This window comes from Ranitomeya variabilis, chromosome 3, assembly GCF_051348905.1.
Source record: "Ranitomeya variabilis isolate aRanVar5 chromosome 3, aRanVar5.hap1, whole genome shotgun sequence".
Taxonomy (NCBI): domain Eukaryota; kingdom Metazoa; phylum Chordata; class Amphibia; order Anura; family Dendrobatidae; genus Ranitomeya; species Ranitomeya variabilis.
The window spans coordinates 127,011,163-127,020,895 of record NC_135234.1 but is presented as its reverse complement, the minus strand read 5'-3'; positions in this window follow the sequence as shown (position 1 = coordinate 127,020,895).

The window sequence follows — 9,733 nt, the reverse complement described above, 5'->3', positions numbered from 1 at the left end:
TCTTCCTGAGCTTTTATATTCTCTGTATAACCAACACTTTCTACCAATTATTACCTCTTACCAGGAATATGGTGATATTGGGGCAGTATATAATAAAGCCGTCAGTGCTATATATAATACAGGTTGTACCGTTCCCAATAACCCATCACATGTGATTTACAGTAATCCCACCACAACCCATGGGAAGGACGGGTCACTGCTGCTCATCTCTGGGGTCACCGAAATCTTCTTCCTCTTTATAATATCGCTTTATTTACATGTAACACAAAGAAAACAATTAAAACCCCCGTAAATGAAAATGACCCTGTTATTACGGCTTCTTTGTGCTATTGTGTCACAGTCACAGGCAGTGAATACACCGTACCATTTACTGCTGCAGTCAGCGATTAGTTATATACTGGCGGATTGTCACCGTTATTGTAATGCCCTAAATCTATAAACATTAATCCCCCAACATGTTTCGCCCGCTCTCAGGCATCATCAGGAGAATGGGGATTAAAGGAGTAAGATGTCACCGCTCACTCCCATATTATTTGTGGTGCAGACGACTTATGACGTCACATCCACACAGACATGTGAAGACATAGCACAATCAGCAGGTGTCCTAGTCTCATAAACAGGACAGGACACAATTATTGACAACTATGAACACACCTGAGAGGGCTACCTTCAGGGGAATGTCATTACATTAGACATATGACATCAGACACCATTTAATGGGTGATCTATCATGCCCGATGTCCAGGTGGGAAAATCTACATTGGTCTCCTTGCTAGAGAACTTCACGTATGTATCAAGGAACATGTAAGAGACATGGACAAATCTAGGACAGAGGATGATCTTGAACAATTTAAAACCCTACTAAGATATTTTCAACAATTCCATCATAGGGATTCAAGTCTTCTCAGAGTTCTTTTGGGACCAAGAAGTGGTGATCTCAAGAAAACTCTTCCTTACGTTGAGAGCAAGTGGACTTTTAGATTGGGTACCGACCAGGCTTAATGAAAATCTGGGGTTTGGTTCATTTTTAGAAATATGGAGGCATCTTTTGGGAGGTGGGTTTGTGTTTTTTATTGATTTTAACTCATATTTGTTTGCTCTGCAGTATACAGCCATGAAGGCCGGATTTTAATCCACCTATCTATATCCATGTATGTGATGATTTCTACTTTGTGAACATTTTTCATCCTATAAAGAGATGGAGAATTGGGGGAGGAAAGTCTTCCTACAAACAAGCTTGTTTTTCTCTGCTATTGTACTCCATGGATCTGTTGCAGAATATATGAACTCTAGAAATGGTCTCTGGCTAGACTGTGAATTCTTTATTATTTTTTTCTATGAGACATTATGGAGCCTTGATAGACTGTTGAACAGCCGGGATTGTGAACCTCTTTATGAACTTGATTTAATTATGATAGATGCTTGTGGACAATCAGGTTACGGATTTTATCATTTGATTTAATGAATTGATAATTGATATTATTAGCTTTCTACAAAATTATTTTCTCAAATATATGGCCATATGGTATGTTGACACATTTAGACCTATTTTTATCTGTGTTATTGGGGACCATACTTTTCACTTTATACTTTTCCCTATTGTTGCTCTGCCTTTTTCACATCTTTTAACCCTTTGTAACTTACCTCTGTTTACATCAATTTCACTTGTGCAATTTTGGCAGAGCCTTATGCTTTGCATACACTTATTTATATTATATATTTTTACCCCTTTTTATACTTTCTCTTATGATCCCCTAACTTTCCTGCTTTGGTAGTGATAATATGCTCAGATTTTTAAGTGTTAATTTCTATTAATAAAATTGATTTTATGGTTGAACATATACTTTGATTCCCCTGTTACTTTAATTACACCTATTGGGGTTTTTTGTGTTCATAATGCTTTTTGAATTTGGACCTGTTATTTTTGATATTTATCTTGGGAAACTTCTTGTTTAAATACTGAAATATGTCATCAGTAAATGCACTCAATACTTTGTCGGGGCTCCTTTTGCATCAATTACTGCATCAATGCGTCGTGGCATGGAGGCGATCAGCCTGTGGCACTGCTGAGGTGTTATGGAAGCCCAGGTTGCTGTGATAGCAGCCTTCAGCTCATCTGCATTGTTGGGTCTGGTGTCTCATCTTCCTCTTTATAATACTCCATAGATTCTCTATGGGGTTAAGGTCAGGTGAGTTTGCTGACCAATCAAGCACAGTGATACTGTTGTTTATAAACCAGGTATATTGGTACTTTTGGCAGTGTGGACAGGTGACAAGTCCTGCTGGAGAATGACATTTCCATCTCCAAAGTGCTCTAAAATGTCCTCGTAGATGGATGCGCTGACTTTGGTCTTGATAAAACACAGTGGACCTACACCAGCAGATGACATGGCTCCCCAAACCATCACTGATTGTGGAAACTTCACACTAAACCTCCAGCAGCTTGGATTGTGGCCTCTACATTCTTCCTTCAGACTCTGGGACCTTGATTTCCAAATGAAATGCAACATTTCCTTTCATCTGAAAACAACACCTTGGACCACTGACAACAGTCCATTTCTTCTTCTCCTTGGCCCAGGTAAGAAGCTTCTGGCATTGTCTATTGGTCATGAGTGGCTTGACACAAGAAATGCGACACTTGTAGCCCATGTCCTGGATACGTCTGTGTGTGGCGGCTCTTGAAGCAATGACTCCAGCAGCAGTCCACTCCTTGTGAATCTCCCAAAAGTTTTTAAATGGCCTTTTCTGAACAATCCTTTCAAGGCTGTGCACCTTTTTCTACCACACTTTTTCCTTCCACTCAACTTTCCATTATTATGCTTGGATACAGCACTCTGTGAACATTAGCTTCTATGGCAACGACCTTTATTGGCTTACCCTCCTTGTGGAGTGTCAATGACTGCCTTCTGGACATCTTTCAAGTCAGCAGTCTTCCCCATGATTGTGGAGCTACTGAAACAGACTAAGGGACCTTTTTAAACGCCTTTGCAGGTGTTTTTTTTGTTAATTATTCTAATTTACTGAGATAATGACTTTTGGGTTTTCATTGGCTGTAAGCCATAATCATCAACATTAACAGAAATAAACACATGAAATACATCACTCTGTTTGTAATGACTCTACATAATATATGAGTTTAACTTTTTGTATTGAAGGAACTGAAATAAATTAACTTTTTGATGTTGCACATCCCTGGAATCAGGGTTTCTAGCTCTTTATTATGCTGCTCTCAAATTACAAAAAAACTACTGAGAAATTCCCTTTACGGGTGCATGTCTTTAAATATGTGTAACTTGTTCTGTGTATAATATTTAATTTTTTTAGATTTTTACATAGAAAAGCATTTTTGGGGATTTTTTTCCCATATTTTTGTAGATTGGTGACAGAGAGACAAAGGCATGGGTGGACATACCGCCTGTTTAACCTGTGCAGCTGCACAGGGGCCCGGAGGCTCCAGGGGGCCCCTGCAGGCAGGGCCGGCGTTAGGGGCAGGCAGCTGCCTAGGTCCTCGCTCCCCCAGGGGCCCCCAGCTAGCGGCACATCACGCAGTTGCTATGGGGCCCCTGTGAGGCAGGGGGCCCGCCTGCCGCCAGCGCCGACTCCCCCGCCGCATTTAACTATACCGGCGTCTGCCGATACAGTTCAAAGCAATGATGGAGGAGAGAGCGTCAGCTGATGCTCCCTCTCTCATCATTCCCCACTCTGCCTCTGACAGACACTGCCGTGCACTCACTGTGTGCCGGCAGGAGCAGGAACTGGAAGCGCGGGCACGAGGAGAGGTGAGGAGTGTGCTGTGTTGTTTGTTGTTTTTTTTTACTCTATAACAGTGAGTACTGGACTGTGGGGCCATTCTGGGGGGGAGAGCTGGGCTGTATACTATGAGGCTGTGTGCTGTATACCATGAGGCTGTGTGCTGTATACCATGAGGCTGTGTGCTGTATACCATGAGGCTGCACTGTATACTATGAGGCAGTGCTGTATACCATGAGGCTGTGTGCTGTATACCATGAGGCTGCGCTGTATACTATGAGGCTGCGCTGTATACTATGAAGCTGCGCTGTATACTATGAGGCTGCGCTGTATACTATGCGGGCAGTTCTGTATACTATGAGGCTGCACTGTATACTATGAGACTGTGTGCTGTATACTATGAGGCTGTGCTGTATACTATGCGGGCACTGCTGTATACTATGCGGGCAGTGCTGTATACTATGCGGGCTGTGTTGTATACTAAGGTGGGTACATTATACGTTATCTTCTATGGGGGAGGCTGTGTTATACTATGGGGGGTGCATTATATTCTATGGGGAAGGCTGTGTTATATACTATGGGGGGCTGCATTATATTCTATGGGGGCTACATTATATTCTATTGGGAGGTGGGCTGTATTATATTCTATGGGGGCTGTATTAGATTTTATGAGGGAGGATTTCATCATACTCTTTGATGGGGCTACATTATATTCTATGCGGAGGTGGGCTGTATTATATTCTATGGGGGGCTGTATTATATTTATATTCTATGAGGGGTGATTGCATCATACTTTATGGGGGGGCTACATTATACTATATGAGGGTGGCTGCATTATATTCCATGGGGGTTGCATCATACTCTGTGGGGTGGCTGCATTATACTATATGTGGGCTGCATTATACTGTATCAAGGACTATGGGGAATACATTATACTGTATGAAGAACTATGGGGTGCATTATACTGTGGGAAGTGAATTATAGGACTGAGGAGTGTATTATACTATATGGAGGATTATGTGGTGTGTATTTTACAATATGGAGGACTGTGGTGCACATTATAATATATTGAGGACTATGAGGTGTATTATACTAAACAACTAAAATGCTGCCATACTAAACAAGTAAAATGCTGCCTATTCATCCATTGATTGGATTGGTTATGCTGGAACAGAAATCATTGTTCTCAGCAGCACATCGCCGTTGTAAACTGTAGGTGTGCTGCTGGTAACATGATACTGTATGGTGATCTGTTAGTGATCTATTAGTGATTGTTCTGTTCCCATCATTCTTTCTCAGATGGTGTAAAGAGGCCGGGAAACAAGCGTTGAACAACTTCAGTATTGTCGATCCCATTCCTTTAGTGGCCTGAACTCAGCGCTTGTAAATACAACAGAAATGCTTCTGTGTGATGTGCAATATGTTAGGATTTGAGGCCCCATTTTAAACTTTGCCTAGGGCCCCACTTTGCCTAAAACCATCCCTGCCTGCAGGGTGGCTAATAATGAGGGCAATCTGGCCAGTTTATCCGTCTCCGGGGGGCCCCTGGCCAGATTGCCATGATGGGATTGCAGCTCCGCTGCCTGCAAGAGAAAAAGGCAGCGGAGCTGCAGGGAATGGATCCATCCTGCTTCCTGCCACACAGCAGCGGCTGAATGACATCATCATTTAGCGCCACGGCTGTGTGAGACAGGAAGCGGCCAGCGATGGTGCGGCTTCAGGATACTGTGTGAGCAGAGGTGAGGTGTGTGTGTGCAGAGAGGTGAATGGTGCTGTGTGTATGTGTAGGTGGAGGAGAGGGCAATGATGGGGGTGACGGGGCCGAAGGCAATGATTGGGTTGATGGAGAGGGCAATGATAGGGATGGTGGGGCAGGAGGAAATGATGGTGGCAGTGGAAAGGACAATGATGGGGGTGGTGGGGAGGAGGCAATGATGGAGGTGGTGGAATGGGCAATGATATGGGGTGGTGGGGGAGAAAGCAATAATGGAGGTGGTGAAGAGGTCAATCATGGGGGGTGGGGGAGAGGGCAATAATGGGATGCGGGGGATTTATAATGGGTTTAAGAACTGGGGGAGATGGAGGAAGACATTGTTATCGATTATTATGTCTAACAGTCCCTTAGTATAAAGTGTACTCACTTATGTATAGCACAGTCCCTTAGCTTTCTCGCCTTAAAAGGAGGGGGGCCCAGGCACATTTCCTGCACAGGGGCCCCAAGCAGTCTGTGTCCGCCCCTGGGTGCAAGCATACTTTGTCTGCCCTGTTGAGGGCAGAGCAAAGTACTGCAGTGCGCAGGCGCCGGGAAAGGTCAGAGAGGCCCGGTGCCTGCGCACTGCAGTACTTTGCTCTGCCCTCAACAGGGCAGACAAAGTATGCCTGCGCCGGAGCCGCAGCATGAAGACAAGAAGAGGACGTCATCATAAGAAGATGCAGCATGAATAGTAAAACGATCTAATGTTTAAAAATAATAAAAAAAATAAAAAATCGTTATATACTCACCGTCCGTCGGCCCCCGGATCGACAACAGGCCTTTCCCGCTCGCGACGCTCCGGTAACCGGTCCATGCTGCGATCTCGCGAGATGATGACGTAGCGGTCTCGCAAAACCGCTACGTCATCATCTCGCAAGACCACAATGCACTCTTGAGACCGGAGCGCACGAGCAGTGTCGGTAACCGCTTCGCTTGAATCCGGGGGCTCCGGAAGGTGAGTATATAACTATTTTTAATTTTATTTCTTTTTTTAACAGGGATATGATGCCCACATTGCTATATACTACGTGGGCTGTGCAATATACTACATGGCCTGGGCAGTATACTACGTGGCTGGGCAATATACTACATGGGCTGTGCTATATACTACGTGGCTGGGCAATATACTACATGGGCTGGGCAATATACTACATGGGCTGTGCTATATACTATGTGGCTGCGCAATATACTACGTGACTAGAACGTGGGCTGCGCAATATACAACGTGGGCTGCGCAATATACAACATGGGCTGCGCAATATACAACGTGGGCTGCGCAATATACTACATGGGCTGTGCTATATACTACGTGGGCTGTGCAATATACTATGTGGGCTGGGCTATATACTACATGGGCTGAGCAATGTACAATGTGGGCTGCGCAATATACAACGTGGGCTGCGCAATATACAACGTGAGCTGCGCAATGTACTACGTGGGCTGCGCAATATACAACGTGGGCTGCGCAATGTACTGCATGGGCTGCGCAATGTACTGCGTGGGCTGCGCAATGTACTGCGTGGGTTGCGCAATGTACTGCGTGGGCTGCGCAATTTACTGCGTGGGCTGCGCAATGTACTGCGTGGGCTGCGCAATGTACTGCGTGGCTGCACAACGTACTGCGTTGGCTGCGCAACGTACTGCGTGGGCTGCGCAACGTACTCCGTGGGCTGCGCAATGTACTGCGTTGGCTGCGCAATGTACTGCGTTGGCTGCGCAATGTACTGCGTGGGCTGCGCAATGTACTGCGTGGGCTGCGCAATGTACTGCGTGGGCTGCGCAATGTACTGCGTGGGCTGCGCAATGTACTGCGTGGGCTGCGCAGTGTACTGCGTGGCTGTGCAATATACTACGTAGGCTGTGCTATACACTATGCATACATACTCTAGAATACCCGATGCGTTAGAATAGGGCCACCATCTAGTAAATAATAATAATAATATCCTGAGAGCCATATCCTTTGTTCAGTCATTAGAGTTGTGTGAGGGTTTGTTTTTGAGGAGTGAGCCCATATAACTTTTTTTATCTGTTTTTATTCCATTGCTTTGGAAGGTGACATTTTCAAAAACAGCAATTCTGATTTTTTTTTCTATTTCACTGTTCAATGTATCAGATAATATTGTTATATTTTATTAGTTTGGCCATTGAAGCACTCCATGCCAACCATAATTTTTCAAATATTTTTAGATTTCACTGTCGGCATTGTGTAAAAAAATGTTTTTTATCCTTTGTATTTTTTTTTAATTCCATCTCCTCTGAAGCACAGCCATAGGAACAAGAGCATGGCTACCAACTACCATGACAACCCATTGCCACCCCATAGTGTCTTCATGGTGGAGCCCAATTGGTGTTTGAAGACTTACTTGATTATTTAATCTATTTACATAGTTTTTCTCTTCTATTTTAAAAATCTACAAACTACCTGGCCTAGAGAATGATGAATTAGCATATCAGTAAACTTGACTAGTCATCAAGGATAAGCACAATACAAATCAATATTACAGGCTTACACAAACAAAAGTCTGTTTTCTTGACCAGCCAGAAAGAAATGCTTAAATTCAAAAGCCAGCATACAGATAACAGCCTTTTCTTTTTGGTTTGCTAAAAATATACATCTGGTTAATTAAGATACAATGCTGTGTCTCCACACCCCCCACCTCCCATTAAAACAAATTAACTGTGCTTTATCACATCTTTGATAAGCTGAGTTCAAATTCCCTAGTCACAACAAGGCCTGATTACTGCTACACCTGTTCTCAATCAAGAAATCACTTAAATAGAACCTGCCTGAAAAAGTGAAGTAGACCAAAATATCCTCAAAAGCTACATATCATGCTACGATCCAAAGAAATACTGGAGCAAATGCGAAACAATGTAATTGGGATATATCAGTTTGTAAAAGTTTATAAATCCATTTCTAAAGCTTTGGGACTCCAGCAAACGAAAGTGAGAGCCATTGTCCACAAATGGCGAAAACATGTAACAGTGGTGAACCTTTCCAGGAATGGCTGGCCGACCAAAATTACCTCAAGAGCGCAGCGAATACTCATCCAAGAGGTCACAAAAGACCCCTCAACAACATCCAAAGAACTGCAGACCTCACTTGCCTCAGTTAAGGTCAGTGTTCATGATTCCACCAAAAGAAAGAGACTGGGCAAAAATTACCTGCATGGCAGAGTTCCAAGACAAAAATCACTGCTGAGCAATAAGAACATAAAGACCTGTCTCAGTTTTTCCAGAGAACATCTTGATGATCCCCATGACTTTTGGGAGACTACTCTCTGGACTGACAAGACAAAAGTTGCACTTTTTGGAAGGTTTTGCTGCTTCAGGACCTGAAACACTTGCTGTAGTAAATAGAACCATGAATTCTGCTGTCTTCCAAAAAATTCTAATGGAGAATATCAGACCAACTGTTAGTGACCTCAAGCTGAAGTGCACTTTGATTATGCAGCAGAACAATGATCCAAAAGACGCTAGTAAGTCCACCTCTGAATGGGTTAAGAAAAAACAAATATAAGACTTTGGAGTGACCCAGTCAAAATCCTTACCTTAATGTGATTGAGATGCTGTGGCATGACCTTAAAAAGGTGGTTATTGCTCGGAGACCCTCCAATGTGGCTGAATTAGAACAATTCTGCAAAGATGAGTGGGACAAAAAGTCCTCCAGAGCATTGTAAAAGACTCATTGCCAGTTATTGCAAATGCTTGATTGCAGTTGTTGCTGCTAAGGGTGACCCAACCACTTATTAGATTTAGGGGGCAATCACTTTTTTACACAGTTCCCTGTAGGTTTGAATTTCTTTTTACCTATTAATAAAGACTTTCATTTAAAAACTGCATTTTGCATTTAATTGTGTCATCTTTGTCTAATTTTTACATTTGTTTTGTGATCTGAAAATTAATAGGAAATCAGGAACAGGGTAAACACTTTTTTACATAACTGTATGTATTACACCTCCATTTAATGTAGATGATTGACTACATTTAATTAAGCTACAAATATGAGGGGAGAATTAAATAAAATGGTATTGCATTCATAAAGACTATGGTAATGGTAGCAAGTCTCATACATATTGTATTTCTGTGAATGAGGACACGTGGTTTGGTATCCTTTTCATGCAGTGAAATGTGCAGATTTTCTTATCGTTCTCTTGTTTCCTCTGCCATAATATTTCATTAAAATGTTTGCATACAGGAGTAATTGTGTCATCGTTTGTAGTGGTGCAC